Raw genomic sequence first — 22,823 nt, 5'->3', positions numbered from 1 at the left:
ATTGTGGTTTTGATTTGTATTTCCCTGATGGCAAGTGATGCAGAGCATTTTCTCATGTGCGTGTTGGCCATGTGTATGTCTTCCTCTGTGAGATTTCTCTTCATGTCTTTTGCCCATTTCATAATTGGATTGTTTGTTTCTTTGGTGTTGAGTTTAATAAGTTCTTTATAGATCTTGGAAACTACGTTTTATCTGATACGTCATTTGCCAATATCTTCTCCCATTCTGTAGGTTGTCTTTTAGTTTTGTTGACTGTATCCTTTGCTGTGCAAAAGCTTCTTATCTTGATGGAGTCCCAATAGTTCATTTTTGCTTTTGTTTCTTTTGCCTTCGTGGATGTATCTTGCAAGAAGTTACTGTGGCTGAGTTCAAAAAGAGTGTTGCCTGTGTTCTCCTCTAGGATTTTGATGGAATCTTGTCTCACATTTAGATCTTTCATCCATTTTGAGTTTATCTTTGTGTCTGGTGCAAGAGAGTGGTCTAGTTTCATTCTTCTGCATGTGGATGTCCAATTTTCCCAGCACCATTTGTTGAAGAGACTGTCTTTCTTCCAATGGATAGTCTTTCCTCCTTTATCAAATATTAGGTGACCATAAAGTTGAGGGTCCACTTCTGGATTCTCTATTCTGTTCCATTGATCTATGTGTCTGTTTTTGTGCCAGTACCACACTGTCTTGATGACCACAGCTTTGTAGTACAACCTGAAATCTGGCATTGTGATGCCCCCAGCTATAGTTTTCTTTTTTAAAATTCCCCTGGCTATTCGGGCTCTTTTCTGATTCCACACAAATCTTAAAATAATTTGACTACCTAATTTACCTAATTTACTCTCTGAAGAAAGTCCATGGTATTTTGATAGGGATTGCATTAAACGTGTAAATTGCCCTGGGTAACGTTGACATTTTCACAATATTAATTCTGCCAATCCATGAGCATGGAATATTTTTCCATTTCTCTGTGTCTTCCTCAATTTCTTTCAGAAGTGTTCTATAGTTTTTAGGGTATAGATCCTTTATCTCTTTGGTTAGGCTTATTCCTAGGTATCTTATGCTAAGAAAAGCCATTTTAAATAGGTGTTCCCTCTCTAGCTTTAGGGGTCAAAAATCTCCAGAAATTGGGACATTTTTGGAAAAAGAATCTTTAGCCTATCAGATTTTTAAAGTGGTCCTTGATTGTACAATCGAATTAAGGCCATGTATATAAATGTCAGCTTTTGGATGGGATCTAATATGTCTGCCAACTATCTGGATATTTTGTCTGTACAAACCAAACCAACCGTTACTTGATATGTGATTAAACTTTCTCCTTTTATTTGGATATGCCAAACACATTCATTATTTTTTTCATTCAGGTATAACTGACATATAACATTATATTAGTTTTGGGTGTACAACATAATGATTTCATGTTAGTATACATTATGAAGTGATCATGATAAGTCTAGTTAACATCTATCACCACACACAATTAAAAATTCTTTTTCTTGCAACGACAACTTTGAAGACTTACTCTCTTAGAAACTTTCAAATATGCAACACCATATTATTAACTATGGTTACTATGCTGTACATTACATCCCTAAGATTTATTTCATAACTGGAAGTTTGTATCTTTGGATTCCCTTCTCTCATTTTGCTCATCTCCTACTCCTGCCTCTGGCAATCATCAGTCTGTTTTCTGTATCTGTGAGCTTGTTTTTCTGTGGTTGTAATTTGTTTGTTTGTTTTAGATTCCACGTATAAGTAAGATCAATGGTATTTCAGGCACTTTCATTATTATCCTTATTTTCTAGATGAGGAAATTGAGGAGTAGAATGGTTAAGTAACTTATTTATTCATTTATTTATTTTATATTAATTAATTAATTTTGGTTAAATAATTTCTGCAAAGTTAAGCTGGGATCTGGGCCCAGGAAGTCCTATTCCAGAGCCCACTCTCTTTTTTTTTTTTTTTTTAAGATTTTATTTATTTATTCATGAAAGAGAGAGAGCGAGAGAGGCAGAGACACAGGCAGAGGGAGAAGCAGGCTCCATGTAGGCAGCCCAGCATAGGACTTGATCTGGGGACTCCAGGATCATGCCCTGGGCCAAAGGCAGGCGCTAAACCTCTGAGCCACCCAGGGATCCCTGAGCCCACTCTTTCTTAACCACTGTGGGACTCTGTAGGCCCTGAGAGTAGCTTAACTTCAGATTAACATTTCAAGATTTAATTATGAAATTTCTTACACTTAGGGAAAATAGGTCTTAATTTCAACTGAGATGGATTTCTTGTTTTATGTATCTTTCCTTATGAAGTTTTTCCATTATATCTATCCATTCAACTTTAGTAATGTGGTTTATTGTTCTGTTTCCCTTTCTGAACTTTCTAGACTAGTCTGTTTCCCTTTAGTACAGGAGTTGTGTCGCATGCTTTACTATACCCCTACCACTTAGCACAAAGCTTTGTGCACAGAAAGTCCTAAATTAATATTCACTGAATAAATGAATGCATTTTATTTCCTTTCCTAGGTGTGCATGAAGGAGAATAATCTTCTAAGCTAATGCCTTATCCAGACTTGGGATTGGTTTGGACTGTATGTGAATATTGGCCAGTGAGGATCTGTCCAGATCAAGGAAAACAGGGTGTTTCAGAAAGTCAGATGCCCACATACAATACTCTGAATCATTTTCCTATCAGTGTAATCTGAAAATAGAAAGCAAGATATTATGTACAATGATTCTCAGATTTTTATTTTAATTATGTAGTTAGTCAATACATGGCTCTACCCATTATCTTTCACCTAATTAGGGGGAAGGGAGGAAAACAAAACAAAACAAACCAACAAAGAACTCACAGCTTTCGCCTTTCCTAGGTTCTCAAAGCAAGGATTTATTTGTAACTTGAGATTCATGAGCTCCCCTAACACGGAATGCAAGATTTGGTTGCCTGTATAAGTGAGTACATCTCTGAATACTCCTATTAAAAAAACACTGCTTTAGGGAATCTGTGTCATCTGACGATAAAAATCACACCTTACCCTGTGCTGCAGTATCATAGCAACTGTAACAGAGTCTCAGACAGTCAATTCAGTAGTTGTGGGTATAGTTTCCTCCTTTGCTGCTCTACAAGATCCTTGAGAATGAAAAATGTGTTTTCTTTTGTTTCTGTGCCCCTAGCACCTAGCATGAATCCTCATAAAGGGAAGGTTTTCAATTAAAAAAGGAAAGAATGTACGGCCTTGAAATTGTAGAAGCTACAGTCTTCTGGATCTTGTAGAATCTTCTAGAAGGGTTTACTTCTTTATTATCATGTACATAAGTTTCTTAGTACATACAAGATGGTTATTATTACATATTCTGGGGGTGAAGAATAGAAATGCAAATATTCACCTCCTTCAAAGACAAATTGTGGGAATACATTTTAAGATTATTTTCTTCTCCCTGGAGTTATTAGCTTTATATTTCATTGATGAAAAGATAAAAGATTGGGTATTTTTCTGTCCAACTAGTTTGTCCAGTGATGGGGAAATGCGTGTCTTTAAAACTTAAAAACTACTTTTTGTAGTTCAAGTCTTTCGAGGTCCTTTGAGAATCTCTTTTAAAATTCCCCCAAACTTTGCATTTTGCTGGGTGTGCTTATTCATGGCTTCCAGATGAAACCTATTACTAGAAACTCAGGGGCCAGAGAGCACTTGAGCTGCATGGATAGGTCAACACCAGCATCGGACAGAGAAACCAGAACTTGGGTCTTAGTCCCAGTTCAGTGATTAACTCGAAGGTGATTTTAAGCATGTCATTTAATCCCCAAGGAACTCCATTTCATCAATCTGTAAAGTGAGAAGACTGGTTTAGATGACCCCGAAGCACCTTCTTAGCTCTCACAATCTATAAATCTTTAACCTCATTCATTTCCTCTTCTGAGAAGGGACAGTGCAGTGCAGCCTGGCAGTCTAGTGAGAAGCAATCCATTAGGATTAAGGTACACATACTGAATTCTTCTCCATGCACTTCAGACCTATTCCCACCTTTACCACCCAAATCTTCCTGCACCCCCCCAGGCTGACCTTTGAAGGCTCCATCCCCAGGCTCCAATTCCCTCTGGCTTTTGGTTAGGTTCAACACTAGGGAGGCACCAGCAGGAGATTAGAAGGTAGGAGGAAGGAAAGGTCAAGGTCTCTATTTCTGGCTATGGGTGGAGAGGGCAGGCAGAGGTTGGACTTTTCTGTTCAAGTGCTGAAGGCCACAGATCCTGTCAGTGGCCTTCTCTATAGATGAAGCTTGAGGAATTGCTTCTGCATTTGTCTCTTTTGGTCCAGGGATGTGCTTCTGGATTTCTTCTTGTTGATTTCTCTTAATTCTGCCTCATTTTTGTAAAGAGGTCACTCATTAAAGTCTCTTTTACCTTTTCCCAGTCTGAGAAGGTGGGCTATATTTACATACTTACTGAAAGAATGATTCTGAAAATTTTCCAGCCACAATATTTTAGCAATGATTCAGACATTTGATACAAATTGGAACTTATTAAACATTTTGACAGAAATGAATCTGCATAGGGACCTGAGAGAAGTCACATATACTTCTGAAATCCTGACAATTACATCATGGGGAATAAACAGACACTTTTGACTAGTGTTTTGTCTTTCTTAAATATTGCAATGGATTTACCTGAAGAAAATGAAAACAGTAATTTCAAAAGTTATATGCACCTTATGTTTATTGTAGCATTACTTACAATATCTAAGATATGGAAACAGCCCAGGTATCCACTGATAGATGAATGGATAAAGATGTGGTGTATATAATGGAGTATTACTCAGCCATTAAAGAATGAAACCTTGCCATTTGCAACAATATAGATGGAACTAGAGGGTATAATACTAAGTGAAGTAAATCAGTCAGAGAAAGACAAATACCATATGATTTCACTTAAATTGGAATTTAAGAAACAAAACAGGCAAACAAACAAGAAAGAAAAAAGAGACAAACAAAAAACCAGACTTTTAAATACAGAGAATAAACTGATAGTTGCTGGAGGGGAGGTGAGTAAAATAGATAAAGGGGATTAAGGGTACACTTATGGTGACCACTGAGTATGTACAGAATTGTTGAATCACTACATTGTATACTTGAAACTAATAAAAAGAACTATGTTAATTATACTGCAATTTAATAGAAAGAAAAAAATATTTTAGTGGAAATGGTTCCTTGATTCATTGGCAGATCCTGGGGAGATTAGGGTTAAGGACATCTCTGTTTATAAAAAGTGTGCTTTGGTTGGTTTACACTGAGTTTTATTTCTTTAATTAGATTACTCTCCCGGAAAGTAGAAAATATATTTTTTAATAAAAAAAAGTACCCGCAGTATATAGTAGGGGACTGAGAACTCTGTATTGTGTGACTAGCTGACCAAATGCATAAGTCAAAATAGACTCTTGACATGTAAGTGACAGATTTTTTCCAAAACAAATCTGGTGAAAGTCACCTTCGTTCAACTCTGCATCCTGGGAAGAATGCAAAGACAAGTAACAATGAGAGAGGATTCTGAGGACCCTCTAGAATGTTAGCACATTGAGATCTCTTCTAAAGTAAGATTAAAAGCAGAATTAGCAACTAATTTTCCAAAGGAACAAGGGAAATCTAATTGTTTGCCTGATGTATTAACATTTGAATAAATCTTAAAGGTGGGAAAAAAAATTCTCAGGTAGACCTGGGGAGGAGGAAAAGGTTTTCAAAGCAAAAAGACCAATACAGGCAAGGCACTGAGGTATAGAATGACAATCCATTCAAGGTCAACAAGAAGAATGGTTCTATTATAGAATTCAAGAGGAAGATGTAGCAGGGGACCAGATGAGAAAGGTCTGCATATACTATGCCTAGGACTTTGTACTTCACCCTATAAACAAGTTCTATTAAATTGTGTCTCCAAAAAAGATTTATTGAAGTTCCAACCCCTCATACGTGAAATATGACCCTATTTAGAAGCAGAGTCTTTGTAGACATAATGAAGTCAAGATGAGGTCATTAGGGTGTGCCTTAATTTAATATGATCAGTGTCCATATAGAAAGAGGAAATGCAGGGGCACCTGGGTGGCTCAGTGGTTGATCATCTGTCTTTGGATCAGATTGTGATCCCAGAGTCCTAGGATCAAGTCCTGTATCAGGCTCCCCAAGGAGAGCCTGCTTCTCCTTCTGCTTGTGTCTCTCTGCCTCTCTTTCTGTGTCTCTCATGAATAGATTAAAAAAAATATTTTAGAAAGAAGAAAGAAAGAAAGAAAGAAAAAAAAGAAAGAAAGAAAGAAAGAAAGAAAGAAAGAAAGAAAGAAAGAAAGAAAGATAAAAAGAAAGAAAGAAAGAAAATGCCATATAAAGACAGAGGCAAAATCTGGCATGGTGCAGCTGCATGCTAGGAATGCTGAGGATTGACAGTCACTACCAGAAGCTAAGAAGAAGTAAAGAAAGACTACTGAGAGTCTCACAGGGAGAAGGCCCTGCTGACACCTTGATTTTGGATGTCTAGCTCCAGGGCTGTGAGGGAATAGATTTCAATCATTTTAAGCCACTTACTTTGTGGTGCTTTGTTATGGCTGTTCTAGGATATTAATGCACTTATGTAAGTACCTGTAGGGACAAGGACTACTATGTAAATAGGTGAAGTGGCCAAGTCTAACGTAATAGAGAGTAGAGGTAACATTGACAAACTAGAGAATGTATACTTATTTCTATTTTAAAATATTTTAAAATACAGCCTGCAGCAAATAGAAAGAATCTGTGGACTAAATTAGACCCATAAACTTTCAGAAGTTTGAGTCTTGCTATGTAATGGAAAGAACCCAAAATGTTTTAAGCCACAGGCTGATATGAGTTGTGCATTGCAGAAAAATTGCTCTGATGGAAATGAAGAAGGTATGTTAAAGGAGTAGAGTAAGGAGAATTTTGTAACAGCCAGGTGAGAGATGATACAGATGGAAACCAAGATAAGAACAGTGGATATGGAGAGGAGAGGCTGTGGGATCAATTGTACTTGGTTTTTAAAGTAAGGAAATGGGGAATTGGGTTGGAGGAGTGCTGAATGGATGACAGTATGAATGAATTAGCTCTAGCCATGACTATGCTATAGAACAAACCACACCAAGACTCAATGTCTGAAAACAACAATTATTTATTCTCTTGGATCTGAAGATTGGTTGTGGTTTGGCTAATCTAGGGTGGGCTTAGGTAAGTGGCTCTGCTTCGGATTGTGGTGGCTGGAGGAGCACTGCTTTTCACTGAGTGTCTTGTGGTCCACATGAAATAGTAGGCTTTGTGTGTTTCTCATTCTCTTCAAACTAGCAAGCTAGATGGCAGGTCCTTCTGATGGCAGTGGCAGAGGTGCTAGAGGGCAAGAAGAAACACACAAAGCTTCTTATGACGAAGTTTGGAAAGGGCACATTGTCTGTTCTACCCATTTTTATTGGCCAAAGCAAGGCACATGCATCCAAGTCACTGGGCATGGAAGTGCAATTTTCCCATTGTTAAGCTATGACCGTGGTATAGATATGTGAGGGGTGAAGAATTCAAGCCAATAACTCAATTTGTAATAATCTGCCATCTGGTCAGAATTATTCATATCCCTCTTCTATGTAAAATTCACTCACTAGCATCCCAGTACCCCTCAAATCTCATCAGATCATGGCATCGGGCTCAAAGTCTAAGACTTTGTCATCGATATCAAGCTCAGATGTGGCTCTTCGTAACTCTGAGATCTATGAGCTCATAGACAAGTTATTTGCCCATATGTGCTCAACATACAGTTGTGAAAACAGGGACATGATGACCAGACAAATGCTCCCATTAGGAAAGACAAAGAAGGGGAAGGGGAGACACACAGCCCTGGCCCCTATAGCAGTTTTGAAATTTCAACTGGCAGATGTCAGGTCCTCCTGCACTATGTAGGGAAAGAGCCTTGGATAGACCAGGGTTCTGTTCCCTGAGAGTGCCTTCTTAGTCCGTTTTTTCTTCTTGGATTTTAGTTTTCCATGCTAGGATTTTTTTGGCCATTTCCAAAAAAGACACTAGAAATGTGCCCATTTTGGTGGCTGAGCAGCTTTCCAAGACTGTTACCATTCCTGTAGGAGTTTAGGGGCCCATTTTGATAAGTCTTAGTTTCTTTTAATTCAGGCTGACCCTTCTTTCTTCTAAGTCTTTATTCAAATGCAGCTAATCTCATGCTTTTAACATTCTAAAAAACTTGCCCAAGTTTTTTAATTCATTAAGTACTTGTTTTATTTTCTAAGTTACCATAGGTAATAGTTTTACCAAATGCTTTACCACTGTATACAAATAGATCATCATTATTTCCTATAACAATTTCTTCATCTCCTGCCACCCAGTCCTAAAGCCAAAAGTACATATAATGAGTTCTTCTGGGAGCACTCATTTCCCGGAATCAATTTCTACATTGGTTAGATTTTTTTTGTCATTTTTAAATATTTATTTATTTATTTGAGAGAGAGAGTGTGTGCACAAGTACACACATCCACATATACGAGTTGAGGGAGGGGCAGAGGGTGAGAATCTTTCAAGCAGACTCTCTGCTGAGTGGGGATCTCAGGATCCTGAACTCATGACCTGAGCCAAAACCAAGAGTTGGACACTCAACCGACTGAGCCACCCAGGAGACACTGGTTAGCTCTTGCTACTAAAATATCATCCCAAACTGAATGGTCTATAACAACAATCATTTATCCTCATAGATATGAGATTTGGCTGGTCTATGGCTATTCAAGCTACATGGGATGGCATGGTGAGGCCATGGCTAAGATGTGGATGCAGAACGTGTACTGTTCTCCATAATTTGTGAAGAGGAGGGACTGTACTCAGGGGAATGGTGAAGAGCATCAATCTTGTGATACCTGTGGGATGTTCGGAAGGAAAAAAACATGGGACTGAAGCCTAGGTGAATAGTCTTAGCTGGAAAAAGAGACAAAGTTACAGGGTCATCAGACCGTGACTAAGAACATGGGAACAGAAGAATGCTTAAAGTGATCACATAAAATGACAAAGGCTCTATAATGAAACCTTAGGGCGCACCAACATTTAAGAGTTGTGGAAAAGAGGAAAAGCTCACAAGGTAAGCTTTGAGAGAACAGTGATGCAGGAGAGAATAGTATTGTGGAAGCTGAAGGAGAAGAGTTTCATTATTGTGGGAGTGATTTACACTGCTAAAAACCGAGTGGCCAAGTCATACGAAAACAGAAAAGACTCTTTTCAATTTGGCAATTAGGAGATCATTGATAGAACAACCAAATTATTTATCTTCAAACTAGGACACACTTGAGAATGAACAGAGCTGCTGTTAATAATTACAGCAGAACAACACGAGTTCTTGGGCAAACACGGGCAGATGGTCACACTAGTCTCTGGGGCTCTCTGCCAGACTGCTGCTGTAGGCTTAAGTGGAGTGCAAGCTTGATTGGCTGTGAGCAGAAGAGCTATATGGGGGCATGGAAAAGCTGAGGCAGCTAGAGTAGATTTCTTTCTAGGAGCTTACTTGGATAAGGAGGTGGAGAGAGCACAATGATGAAACTGTGGGCTTCGTTCAAATATTCTTCTAACAGAGGGGTCCTCAAGCAGCTTTTAGGTTGTGTATATAAATATACCTGACCGAGATGTTCTAAAAGAATTTAGAACCAGCCAATGAGATCAGCCACACATTTTTTTGTTCTTTTAAGCAACACGGGGGAAGATCTGTTGTTATCAGAGTAAGTAAAAAGATATTGGACAATGAAAAGGAATAATCACCTGGGTTCAGGTTGGGCTATTTTGTTTTCAGCAAGAACAGAACCATCCTCATGAACATAGCCTTGAAATATTCTATCATCAGAGGACTTCAGTGTTATATAATATGCACAGTGGAAAATCCAAGATAAGTAAGCATATGATAAAAGTAAGTTCCAAATTGTGCAGTGCATATTAAAACAATTCCAAGGATGATGTATAGCTGCAAGTAGCATAGCACTTCTTCATTCTCTGCCCCTTCTAACTTTTCCTCCTCCGTGTTACTCCCCCTACGACCGCCAACACACTCAATCTGCTGTTAAAAATTATTCTAAAACCAGACTGATGGCACGGATCCCAGTTTAACAAACGCTCTTTGTTAGCCACATCAGTTGGCCCTGGAGCTCATGTGAGCAGGCATCAAGAATAATTTTATGATAATCTAGGTTGAGTTTTCTCTTTCCCACCAGCGCCAGAGAGTGAGAGCGCCAGTTTCATTGACTTCAGGAGCCAGCATGGGGCACAGGAGTGGACTTTATCGGTGTAGTCATGTTTCTTTGACTGAGCTCTGTTGGGGGGGAAAACAAAATCCCTGCTCTCAGGCAACACAGTGAATGATTCTGAGAGCCTTCCTTGATCTCAAACCTTATCAGCACATTTACGCACATTTGGGGTTTTTTTTAGAACCCTTTCAGTTCACTAGCAACTCATAGAATAACATTACATTTTGGCTAGGCAGAATGTGAGAAGCCTGATTACATTTGAAAAAGAACTTTTTCTTTTAGGACATAAAAGGTAACTGACTTAAGAACTGACTATGTGAAACCATTTCATCTATAACAGAGTCCCAAAGATTCATCTATAGGAGAACCCCAAGATGTATCTACAACAGAGGCCCAAAGTTTCATCTATAGCAGAGTCCCAGGGGCACTTGGGTGGCTTAGTCAGTTAAGGGCCTGCCTTTGGCTTGGGTCATGATCTCAGGGTCCTGGAATTGAGCTCCCTGGGCTCCTTGCTCAGCCAGGAGCTACTTCTTTCTCTCCCTCTGCCTGCTACTCCCCTGAGTGTGCTCTCTGTCAAAGTAAAAAAAAAAAAAAAGCCCCCCTAAACCGAAACAGAGTCCCAAAGATGGGAGCCAATTTACTTTAAATATTTCTTCATTTTATTGAAATTTCAGGACCTTCTTAAAAAAAATAGAAAGACAGAAATTTAAAGGCAAGTATAAGACTTAAATTGCTTCCTTATATCATGGCAGATTGTGGACCATTGTTCCTATTCTTCTTTTTGAATGAGGACTAGAACATGATCATTAGCTCAGGGTTCTCTGCATCAGCTTGAATTCCCCAAGTAACACAAAGGCTAAGTTAGAGCTACTTTCAAAGTCCCAGCTCCACCTTCTATTAGCTGTGTTACTTTGAGTAAGTTAATTAAGCTGTCTGTGTTTTATTTGTCCTCATCTATAAATAGGGAGGAGTCATAATGGCCATCTGATAGGACTCTGTCATAAATATTAAATGAGGTTGTGTTTGTAAAGCTCCTGGTACAAGATCCATTCTATCACAATACAAAAAGCTCAATAAATATTAGCTGTATTATTTTTCTCTTGTCATAGACTCCCATGAGAAGCTCCTGAAAAATAACTTCAAGAAAACTCCAGAAAATCCTAGTATTGGGAAAAAACTATTGCAGCCTCCAAACCTCAGATCTGAACAATGGGGCATGTACCACTGATGGCTCTCTGTACATAAATGTTCAAATTCAGGGAGCCCCCAGCATTAGGGATATAGGAAGCCTGACTCAGAATAGGATTTTTGCCTCTGCCCAGCTCAGGCCTGCCCTTGAGTGGAATTGGGATTTGGGTCTTGCATGTTCTTTAGATTGGAACTCTTCAAATTACTGGCCGCCTTCTCCCTATGTAGCCTTTGAACTTTTCCTTTTAGAGTCTTGGCTCTACTAGAACTGTGATCACTGAGCCCCGGCCTTTTGACCTGGTCTTCTAGCTCTGGCCTGTAGATTTGTCTCATAATGATGCTTATCCTTGACTCACCACTCGTGCCCCATGAGAGAACCCCTCTGTTAGGTGCAAATCCGTCTCATTCTGAATAAGAATAGCACACTTTTTCATTAATGATAAGAGATTTAGTAGCATATGATGACTAGGTAATATTAGTAGACCTATCTTGCTAGTAGAGTTTATTTGTTTGGTCTAGTCCAATGTTTCTGTGTCAAGTTGTCTTAAAACAGTAGATACAGAATGACAACAGAAAAGTCAGTCTCAAATAACTATTGATTTAAGATATAATGTAGAACTATTTATTGTAAAAGAAAATCCTAAAGGCTTTCTTCCTTTCGCTTTTTTTTTTTTAAGTCTTAAGTTATTATAGTTGAAGAAGAGATGGTATAAAGAAAAGATTTTCTTTGTATGTTTCAATAGAACAAAAACATTATGGGTATCTGGGTGGCTTAGTTAGTTAAGCACCTGCCTTCGGCTCAGGTCATGATCCCAGGTACTGGGATTGAGTCCTGCATGGATCTCCCTACTCAGAAGGGAGTCTGCTTCTCCCTCTCCTTCAGCCTTGCCCTACTTGTGCTCTCTCTCTTAAATGAATAAATAAAAATCTTTAAAAAAAAAGAATGAACACATACTTTACTGAAACTCCTAAAAGAGGAAGTAATACTGATGACCACCATTCTATCATCCCTAAGCATGTTTCTCAGTGCTTAGCACATCATTTTTAAAGTGTAGGGGTGCCTGGGTGGTTCAGTAAGTTAAGTGTTTGACTCTTGATTTCAGCTGAGGTCATGATCTCAAGGTCATGAGATAGAGCCTCATGTTGGGCTCTGTGCATACCAGAGTCCACTTGAGATGCTTTCTCTCCTCTTCCTCTGCTCCTGCCCCTACTTGTGTGCTCTCTTTTTCTCTAAATAAATAAATACAGGGGATCCCTGGGTGGCGCAGCAGTTTGGCGCCTGCCTTTGGCCCAGGGCGTGATCCTGGAGACCTGGGATCAAATCCCACGTCGGGCTCCCAGTGCATGGAGCCTGCTTCTCCCTCTGCCTGTGTCTCTGCCTCTCTCTCTCTCTCTCTCTCTCTCTCTCTGTGTGTGTGTGACTATCATAAATAAATTTAAAAAAAATTAAAAATAAATAAATAAAAAAATACAATCTTTAAAACAACAAAAAAAATAAAGTGTGAATTACCAGTTTTATAAGATATCCTAAAAGTTTTAAAACCTCTTTATCCAAAAATTCCAATTCTAGGGGATTATCCTAAAGGAAATATTCATGGAGTGCCCATCTGTCAAGAACTTCTCTGGGTATTTGAGCTATCAGACAAGAATGACATTTATCACTGTTTTCTCTGTTCATTCTAGCAAGTGAACACAGAAATAATGTGCATAATGAATAAGTAAATTATAGAGTATGTTTGAGGGATTAGTGCTGTGGGGAAAAAAAGAATAGAGCAGGTGGGGGGTATCAGGAATGTGGAGGTGGCAAGGATCAGTTACAGTATAAGTAGGGATCTATTGCATCACTTTTAATGGCTGCATAGTATTCCATTATTTGAACCACCAGAATTTGTTGACCAATTTAGCTGATTCTTAATTCACTGTTGTGAATAAAGCCTCATAAAACATCCTTATACGTATGTACATATGTATCTAAATACCTGTATGATTTTTTTCTTAAAACTAATTTCTAGAAATTAAATTAAGTCAAATACCATAAACATATTTCAGGCTTATAGAAAGTCTGAGTAAATGTACACTTATTCTGGCATTAACAAGTTTTACTCCCACCCAGTTTCCTCATCAAAAAATGATATCAACTAAATTTTCACCATACATTCTATGATGGCAAATGAGAAACAAAACAGAACATATTTGATATAATGCTCATTAGATCCTACACACACTTGGCTGGACATTAATACATTAGCATTCTGACAGATTGCCTTTCTTTAATATGACACTCACTATGGGTGTTTTTTTGCTTCTTCATACATTTCTGTATTTCTATAGTCAACATGAATTTCTTTTGCGTAATAGCTTTTGTTTTTACTACTGATAAAGAGAAATCAATTTTAAGTACATAAATAACATTGGGAAGCTTTGTCATGGTCTAATCCAGTTTCCCACATCGGCAAGTTCTATTTCTTCATTTCCTGTCAGCCCTCCAAAATGGTTAAGGGATCTTAAAGTGCAAACTATTAACAACACTTTCAGTCCTTCTGGCCAGAGTGCTGCTTGTTTGGGACACATCAGAATATGACCCGTTCTTCTTCTGCTCTGTGTCTTCCTCCCTCAGATTTAGAAACCAGTTTTCCTAAAAGGCCAGGCTTAATTCAATTTAAAATGTGCTGCTTGAGATGGAAGATTTTGCAGGGTGGTCCTACTCTGAGTCTGCCTAAAGAAGTGGCTCATCCTTTTAAACAAAAACATTCTTTCAGGGGATCAATTCTGTTAGAAATGACCAGGTCAACTATTTATTCATGTAACAAATATTTCTTGATAGACTGTTCTAAGGGCTGAGGATACAAAAGTGAATAAAACAGACCAAAAAAAGAAGAAAAGAAAGGGAAATTAAAAGAAAAGGAAAGAAAAGAAAGGAAAGAAAGGAAAGGAAAGGAAAGGAAAGGAAAGGAAAGGAAAGGAAAGGAAAGGAGAGGAGAGGAAAGGAAAGGAAAGGAAAGGAAAGGAAAGGAAAGGAAAGGAAAGGAAAGGAAAGGAAAGGAAAGGAAAGGAAAGGAAAGGAAAAGAAAAGAAAAAAAGATCCCTGCTCTTATGAAGCTTCTATCCCAGTGGAGGAGACCAAACAATAAACAAGGTTAATAAGTATATCATTGGCAGATTAGACAATGGGATGTGCTAAGGAGGAAGAATAACACAAAAAAGGGGATTGTGGAATAGAGGATGTTGAGGGGATGCTGAAATTTGAGATGGGGTGTCCCAGAGAGGCAGCGTCACTGAGAAGCTGCCATGTTTTCAATTTTCTGCCATGACCTTAAGACATTTTGACATTCGGTTTGCTGGACTCTAGCTAACATAACCAGAGAAGCCCAGTTGGGATCTGGCCCCCCTCTTCTTTTAGGACACTTGGGAGCTGAAATGATCGGTAGGTAATTGGCAAATAGGAAAAGTCAGCCGTGAGTTAGTCTGAGAAGCTGGAGAAGAGATGTCATGAAAGATAATCAAAAAATTTCCCTGAAGCAGGGAGGGAGGTCAGGCACATCTCTCATTTTACGTTTATCTCCCTCTCCTTAGCTTCCCCATCTTTTGCCTGTGCTTTGTAGTTTTTTGGCTTTGCTTCAGCTGCATTCAAGATGCCCTCCAAAACAAATAACCAAGACTCCAACATGTTTAGAAAACGTACAAGGTAAGAATTTTTTATTGAAAGGCGATTTTGTGCCCTTGTAGTCACCATTTATTGGCAAGTACTATGTTTTTTTTAACACTGAAAACAAATAATGCTTTACGGTGGCAGTACGTTTTAGGTATAGAGAATAAAGGTTAATGTAAAAGAACCTTTAGCACTAAAATCGCTTCTTTCTTATGGGGAATTTGCAAATCCTAAACAGGACACAAGCCCTGGTCTTAGCGAATGTGTTCATTCCTTCCCATTCTCACTTAAATATGTGGTTTATACGGTGCTCACAGCTTGTCCTCTGAGCACCTCCAAAGCAAGCAGGTCAGTTACATCTGTTATGCCAACAATGAGGATGAATGATGCCATGCAGGGAAAGGATGAAGATGGTTTAGTAGTAAAGATGAAATACATACTTTTTGGATAGCATAAAGGTATTTTTTACCCCAAAGTCCAGAAGCTTTTAAACTTTGAATTATGGTCAAGTTTTTTTTTTTTTTTTTTTTTTTTTTTTTTTTAATTTTTTTTTTTTTTTTTTTTTTTATTGGTGTTCAATTTACTAACATACAGAATAACACCCAGTGCCCGTCACCCATTCACTCCCACCCCCCGCCCTCCTCCCCTTCTACCACCCCTAGTTCGTTTCCCAGAGTTAGCAGTCTTTACGTTCTGTCTCCCTTTCTGATATTTCCCACACATTTCTTCTCCCTTCCCTTATTTTCCCTTTCACTATTATTTATATTCCCCAAATGAATGAGAACATATAATGTTTGTCCTTCTCCGACTGACTTACTTCACTCAGCATAATACCCTCCAGTTCCATCCACGTTGAAGCAAATGGTGGGTATTTGTCATTTCTAATAGCTGAGTAATATTCCATTGTATACATAAACCACATCTTCTTTATCCATTCATCTTTCGTTGGACACCGAGGCTCCTTCCACAGTTTGGCTATCGTGGCCATTGCTGCTAGAAACATCGGGGTGCAGGTGTCCCAGCGTTTCATTGCATTTGTGTCTTTGGGGTAAATCCCCAACAGTGCAATTGCTGGGTCGTAGGGCAGGTATATTTTTAACTGTTTGAGGAACCTCCACACAGTTTTCCACAGTGGCTGCACAAGTTCACATTCCCACCAACAGTGTAAGAGGGTTCCCTTTTCTCCACATCCTCTCCAACATTTGTTGTTTCCTGCCTTGTTAATTTTTCCCATTCTCACTGGTGTGAGGTGGTATCTCATTGTGGTTTTGATTTGTATTTCCCTGATGGCAAGTGATGCAGAGCATTTTCTCATGTGCATGTTGGCCATGTCTATGTCTTCTTCTGTGAGATTTCTGTTCATGTCTTTTGCCCATTTCATGATTGGATTGTTTGTTTCTTTGGTGTTGAGTTTAATAAGTTCTTTATAGATCTTGGAAACTAGCCCTTTATCTGATATGTCATTTGCAAATATCTTCTCCCATTCTGTAGGTTGTCTTTGAGTTTTGTTGACTGTATCCTTTGCTGTGCAAAAGCTTCTTATCTTGATGAAGTCCCAATAGTTCATTTTTGCTTTTGTTTCTTTTGCCTTCGTGGATGTATCTTGCAAGAAGTTACTATGGCCGAGTTCAAAAAGGGTGTTGCCTGTGTTCTTCTCTAGGATTTTGATGGAATCTTGTCTCACATTTAGATCTTTCATCCATTTTGAGTTTATCTTTGTGTATGGTGAAAGAGAGTGGTCTAGTTTCATTCTTCTGCATGTGGATGTCCAATTTTCCCAGCACCATTTATTGAAGAGACTGTCTTTCTTCCAATGGATAGTCTTTCCTCCTTTATCGAACATTAGTTGCCCATAAAGTTCAGGGTCCACTTCTGGATTCTCTATTCTGTTCCACTGATCTATGTGTCTGTTTTTGTGCCAGTACCACACTGTCTTGATGACCACAGCTTTGTAGTACAACCTGAAATCTGGCATTGTGATGCCCCCAGATATGGTTTTCTTTTTTAAAATTCCCCTGGCTATTCGGGGTCTTTTCTGATTCCACACAAATCTTAAAATAATTTGTTCTAACTCTCTGAAGAAAGTCCATGGTATTTTGATAGGGATTGCATTAAACGTGTATATTGCCCTGGGTAACATTGACATTTTCACAATATTAATTCTGCCAATCCATGAGCATGGAATATTTTTCCATCTCTTTGTGTCTTCCTCAATTTCTTTCAGAAGTGTTCTATAGTTTTGAGGGTATAGATCCTTTACATCTTTGGTGAGGTTTATTCCTAGGTATCTTATACTTTTGGGTGCAATTGTAAATGGGATTGACTCCTTAATTTCTCTTTCTTCAGTCTCATTGTTAGTGTATAGAAATGCCACTGACTTCTGGGCATTGATTTTGTATCCTGCCACGCTACCGAATTGCTGTATGAGTTCTAGCAATCTTGGGGTGGAGACTTTTGGGTTTTCTATGTAGAGTATCATGTCATCGGCGAAGAGGGAGAGTTTGACTTCTTCTTTGCCAATTTGAATGCCTTTAATGTCTTTTTGTTGTCTGATTGCTGAGGCTAGGACTTCCAGTACTATGTTGAATAGCAGTGGTGAGAGTGGACATCCCTGTCTTGTTCCTGATCTTAGGGGAAAGGCTCCCAGTGCTTCCCCATTGAGAATGATATTTGCTGTGGGCTTTTCATAGATGGCTTTTAAGATGTCGAGGAATGTTCCCTCTATCCCTACACTCTGAAGAGTTTTGATCAGGAATGGATGCTGTATTTTGTCAAATGCTTTCTCTGCATCCAATGAGAGGATCATATGGTTCTTGGTTTTTCTCTTGCTGATATGATGAATCACATTGATTGTTTTACGGGTGTTGAACCAGCCTTGTGTCCCAGGGATAAATCCTACTTGGTCATGGTGAATAATTTTCTTAATGTACTGTTGGATCCTATTGGCCAGTATCTTGTTGAGAATTTTTGCATCCATGTTCATCAGGGATATTGGTCTGTAATTCTCCTTTTTGGCGGGGTCTTTGTCTGGCTTTGGAATTAAGGTGATGCTGGCTTCATAGAACGAATTTGGAAGTACTCCATCTCTTTCTATCTTTCCAAACAGCTTTAGGAGAATAGGTATGATTTCTTCTTTAAACGTTTGATAAAATTCTCCTGGGAAGCCATCTGGCCCTGGACTCTTGTGTCTTGGGAGGTTTTTGATGACTGCTTCAATTTCCTCCCTGGTTATTGGCCTGTTCAGGTTTTCTATTTCTTCCTGTTCCAGTTTTGGTAGTTTGTGGCTTTCCAGGAATGCGTCCATTTCTTCTAGATTGCCTAATTTATTGGCGTATAGCTGTTCATAATAGGTTTTTAAAATCGTTTGTATTTCCTTGGTGTTGGTAGTGATCTCTCCTTTCTCATTCATGATTTTATTAATTTGAGTCTTCTCTCTCTTCTTTTTAATAAGGCTGGCTAATGGTTTATCTATCTTATTAATTCTTTCAAAGAACCAACTCCTGGTTCTGTTGATCTGTTCCACAGTTCTTCTGGTCTCGATTTCGTTGAGTTCTGCTCGAATCTTTATTAGCTCCCTTCTTCTCTTGGGTGTAGGATCTATTTGCTGTTTTTTCTCTAGCTCCTTTATGTGTAAGGTTAGCTTTTGTATTTGAGTTCTTTCCAGTTTTTGAATGGATGCTTGTATTGCGATGTATTTCCCCCTTAGGACTGCTTTTGCTGCATCCCAAAGATTTTGAACGGTTGTATCTTCATTCTCATTAGTTTCCATGAATCTTTTTAATTCTTCCTTAATTTCCTGGTTGACCCTTTTATCTTTTAGCAGGATGGTCCTTAACCTCCATGTGTTTGAGGTCCTTCCAAACTTCTTGTTGTGATTTAGTTCTAATTTCAAGGCATTATGGTCCGAGAATATGCAGGGGACAATCCCAATCTTTTGGTATCGGTTCAGACCCGATTTGTGACCCAATATGTGGTCTATTCTGGAGAAAGTTCCATGTGCGCTTGAGAAGAATGTGTATTCAGTTGAGTTTGGATGTAAAGTTCTGTAGATATCTGTGAAATCCATCTGGTCCAGTGTATCATTTAAAGCTCTCGTTTCTTTGGAGATGTTTTGCTTAGAAGACCTATCGAGTATAGAAAGAGCTAGATTGAAGTCACCAAGTATAAGTGTATTATTATCTAAGTATTTCTTCACTTTGGTTAATAATTGATTTATATATTTGGCAGCTCCCACATTCGGAGCATATATATTGAGGATTGTTAAGTCCTCTTGTTGAATAGATCCTTTAAGTATGATATAGTGTCCCTCTTCATCTCTCACTACAGTCTTTGGGGTAAATTTTAGTTTATCTGATATAAGGATGGCTACCCCTGCTTTCTTTTGAGGACCATTCGAATGGTAAATGGTTCTCCAACCTTTTATTTTCAGGCTGTAGGTGTCCTTCTGTCTAAAATGAGTCTCTTGTAGACAGCAAATAGATGGGTCCTGCTTTTTTATCCAGTCTGAAACCCTGCGCCTTTTGATGGGGTCATTAAGCCCGTTCACATTCAGAGTTACTATTGAGAGATATGAGTTTAGTGTCATCATGATATCTATTCAGTCTTTGTTTTTGTGGACTGTTCCACTGAACTTCTTCTTAAAGGGGAATTTTAAGAGGCCCCCTTAAAATTTCTTGCAGAGCTGGTTTGGAGGTCACATATTCTTTTAGTTGCTGCCTGTCTTGGAAGCTCTTTATCTCTCCTTCCATTTTGAATGAGAGCCTTGCTGGATAAAGTATTCTTGGTTGCATGTTCTTTTCATTTAGGACCCTGAATATATCCTGCCAGCCCTTTCTGGCCTGCCAGGTCTCTGTGGAGAGGTCTGCTGTTACCCTAATACTCCTCCCCATAAAAGTCAGGGATTTCTTGTCTCTTGCTGCTTTAAGGATCTTCTCCTTATCTTTGGAATTTGCAAGCTTCACAATTAAATGTCGAGGTGTTGAACGGTTTTTATTGATTTTAGGGGGGGATCTCTCTATTTCCTGGATCTGAATGCCTGTTTCCCTTCCCAGATTAGGAAAGTTTTCAGCTAGAATTTGTTCAAATACATATTCTGGCCCTCTGTCCCTTTCGGCGCCCTCGGGAACCCCAATTAAACGTAGGTTTTTCTTCCTCAGGCTGTCGTTTATTTCCCTTAATCTATCTTCATGGTCTTTTAATTGTTTGTCTCTTTTTTCCTCAGTTTCCCTCTTTGCTGTCAACTTGTCTTCTAGGTCACTCACTCGTTCTTCCACCTCGTTAACCCTCGTCGTTAGGACTTCTAGTTTGGATTGCATCTCATTCAATTGGTTTTTAATTTCTGCCTGATTAGCTCTAAATTCTGCAGTCATGAAGTCTCTTGAGTCCTTTATACTTTTTTCTAGAGCCACCAGTAGCTGTATAATAGTGCTTCTGAATTGGCTTTCTGACATTGAATTGTAATCCAGATTTTGTAACTCTGTGGGAGAGAGGACTGTTTCTGATTCTTTCTTTTGAGGTGAGGTTTTCCTTCTAGTCATTTTGCTCAGTGCAGAGTGGCCAAAAGCAAGTTGTATTGGGAAAAAGAGAAAAAGAGAGGAGAGAAAGAAGGAAAGAAAAGAGAAAGAGAAAAAAAAAAGGGAAGAAAAAGAAAGAAAAACGAAAAAAGAAAAAAAAAAAAAAGAAGAAAAAGAGAAAGAAAAAGAAAGGAGAAAAAAAAGGGGGTGGGGGAAGGAAACAAATAAAAAAGCAAAACAAAACAAAAACAAAAACAAAAACAAAAACAAACAAACAAAAAAAGAACCACGGGGGAGTATCTTCTGATTCTGTGTTCTTTAAGTCCCTTGGCTTCTCCTGGAAGTTGTCCGTGTAGCTGGTGTTCTGGGGGAGGGGCCTGTTGTGCTGATTTTCAGGTGTTAGCAGTTGGGGGAGCTGCTCTGCCCCTGCCTGGTGCAGGGCTCAGTGGGGGTTGTTTACCCCGTGAGGCCGCAGGAGGAACAGCCCCAGTGGCGGTGCAGCTCTGGAAACCTGGATTCAGCTCCGGCAGGAACTCAGTCTGCAGGGCCTGGAGGCTCCGGGGCGGGGCCGCTGCTCTGCTCAGCTGGGGCAGGAGCGTCCTTGCTGTCCTGGGCCCTCCCGGCCTCTGCCTGTCCCGGGGGAGGCGGGATCCTGGGCTGTGTCCCGGCGCCCTGTGCTCCGGAGCCTGCGCTGGTGGATTCGCGCTCCCGGGCCGCGCAACCCCCTCCGCGGAGCTGCCGCCCGAGCCCCTCCGAGCTGCTCCTGGAACCGCGCAGGCCCCTCCGCACGGAGCCTCTTCTTCTGCCCGAGCCCCTCCGAGCTGCTCCCGGGGCCCCGCAGCCCCCTCCGCGGAGCCGCCCCCGAGCCCCTTCAGCTGCTCCGGGTCCCGCCGGGTCCCACCGTGCGCGCTGCAGCCCTTAGGGAGCTCGGCGCACTCTCCTGGGCGCGCAGTTGCTGTTACTGTCCCCGGGAGCCCGAGGGCATCCTCGCCCTCCTGGGTCCTGCTCCAACTCCCCGCGAGCCCCTTTCCCCCGGGAAGGTCGGTGCAGCTCCTGCGTCTCCGGGACGGGGCTCTCCTGTCCTGGGGACACTTGCCCCGGCCTCAGCCCGGCTCCTCGCGGGGCCCCTCCCCCTTGGAGGCCTTTGTTCCTTTATTTCTTTTTCCCCGTCTTCCTACCTTGATAGATGCGCGAACTCTTCTCACTGTAGCATTCCAGCTGGTCTCTCTTTGAATCTCAGGCCGAATTCATAGATTTTCAGGATAATTTGAAGGTTTTCTAGGTAGTTTGGTGGAGACAGGTGATTTGGAGACCCTACTCTTCCGCCATCTTGCTCCTCCCCTCCCTATGGTCAAGTTTCTATTTTCTAATATAGAGGCAATGAGGCAGGTAGTATCCAAACTGGCAAATAATCTCTAACCCATGTTTACTTGCTGTTGCATATATTTTGGTATGACCATTTGAATGTCATTATGTCTGATGTTCTGCATTAATAAGTCCAATAAAATGGAGCCAAATTATGACTTAGGATGCTGGCAGGATCTGCAGTCTGTTTCTCCATTTTGATTCTGAGTTGCTACCTGCAAAGGACACCCTGTTACCAAGACTTTGTTTTATTGGAGCTCTTCAGCTAGCTTTCCCTCAAGCTTTCCCTGTAGAGAAACAGTGCCTGAAGTTTAAGAAGTACTCAATAAATATTGAATGGTTTGGATGGATCGATACTTATAGTTAAGTAAATCAGAAGGTTGGATTATAGTAAATGTAGGATGAACTAACTAGAGGTAGTGCTAACTCTTGATGGGAAGAGATGGGTATCACCCTCTTCAGGAAGACAAGCGATCAGGTTCACCTGCATCATCCCTACCTCATTACCATTGTTTAACTGAACCTGGTATATAATGATGTATGAGGAGACAGGGAAGAGAGATTCAGGGAAGAACTCTGAGCTGTCTTTATACTCTAAACTGAAATATTTAATGGCTTTTTAAAAAGATTTTATTTATTTTTTTAGAGAGTAAGTGAGGAGAGGTAAAAGAGAGGGAGAGAGAGAGAATTCCAAGTAGACTCTGTGCTGAACATGGAACTGACGTGGGTCTCCATCTCACAACCTTGAGAAGATGACCTGAGCCGAAATCAAGAGTCAGATGCTTAACTGACTGAGCCACCAAGGCCCCCCTCTAATCTGAAATATTTAAAGAGAATGTGTATAGTTACTGAGGATTGGGTTGGAAACCTGG

General features: G+C 39.9%; 1 long non-coding RNA gene across 1 annotated transcript in view; it reads left to right on the top strand.

Annotated features, from left to right (window-relative positions):
* The first annotated feature begins 14,972 nt into the window (after positions 1–14,972).
* Positions 14,973–22,823, top strand: part of LOC144313737 (uncharacterized) — a 66,090-nt gene continuing 58,239 nt past the window's right edge. The window contains exon 1 of the long non-coding RNA XR_013379371.1: positions 14,973–15,109. This is a non-coding gene — a long non-coding RNA (uncharacterized LOC144313737). The remainder of the gene's footprint in view (positions 15,110–22,823) is intronic.

This window comes from Canis aureus, chromosome 5 (genome assembly GCF_053574225.1).
Source record: "Canis aureus isolate CA01 chromosome 5, VMU_Caureus_v.1.0, whole genome shotgun sequence".
In the NCBI taxonomy this organism is placed as follows: domain Eukaryota; kingdom Metazoa; phylum Chordata; class Mammalia; order Carnivora; family Canidae; genus Canis; species Canis aureus.
The sequence above is the reverse complement of the archived record's forward strand: the minus strand, read 5'-3'. Positions and strand labels throughout refer to the sequence as shown.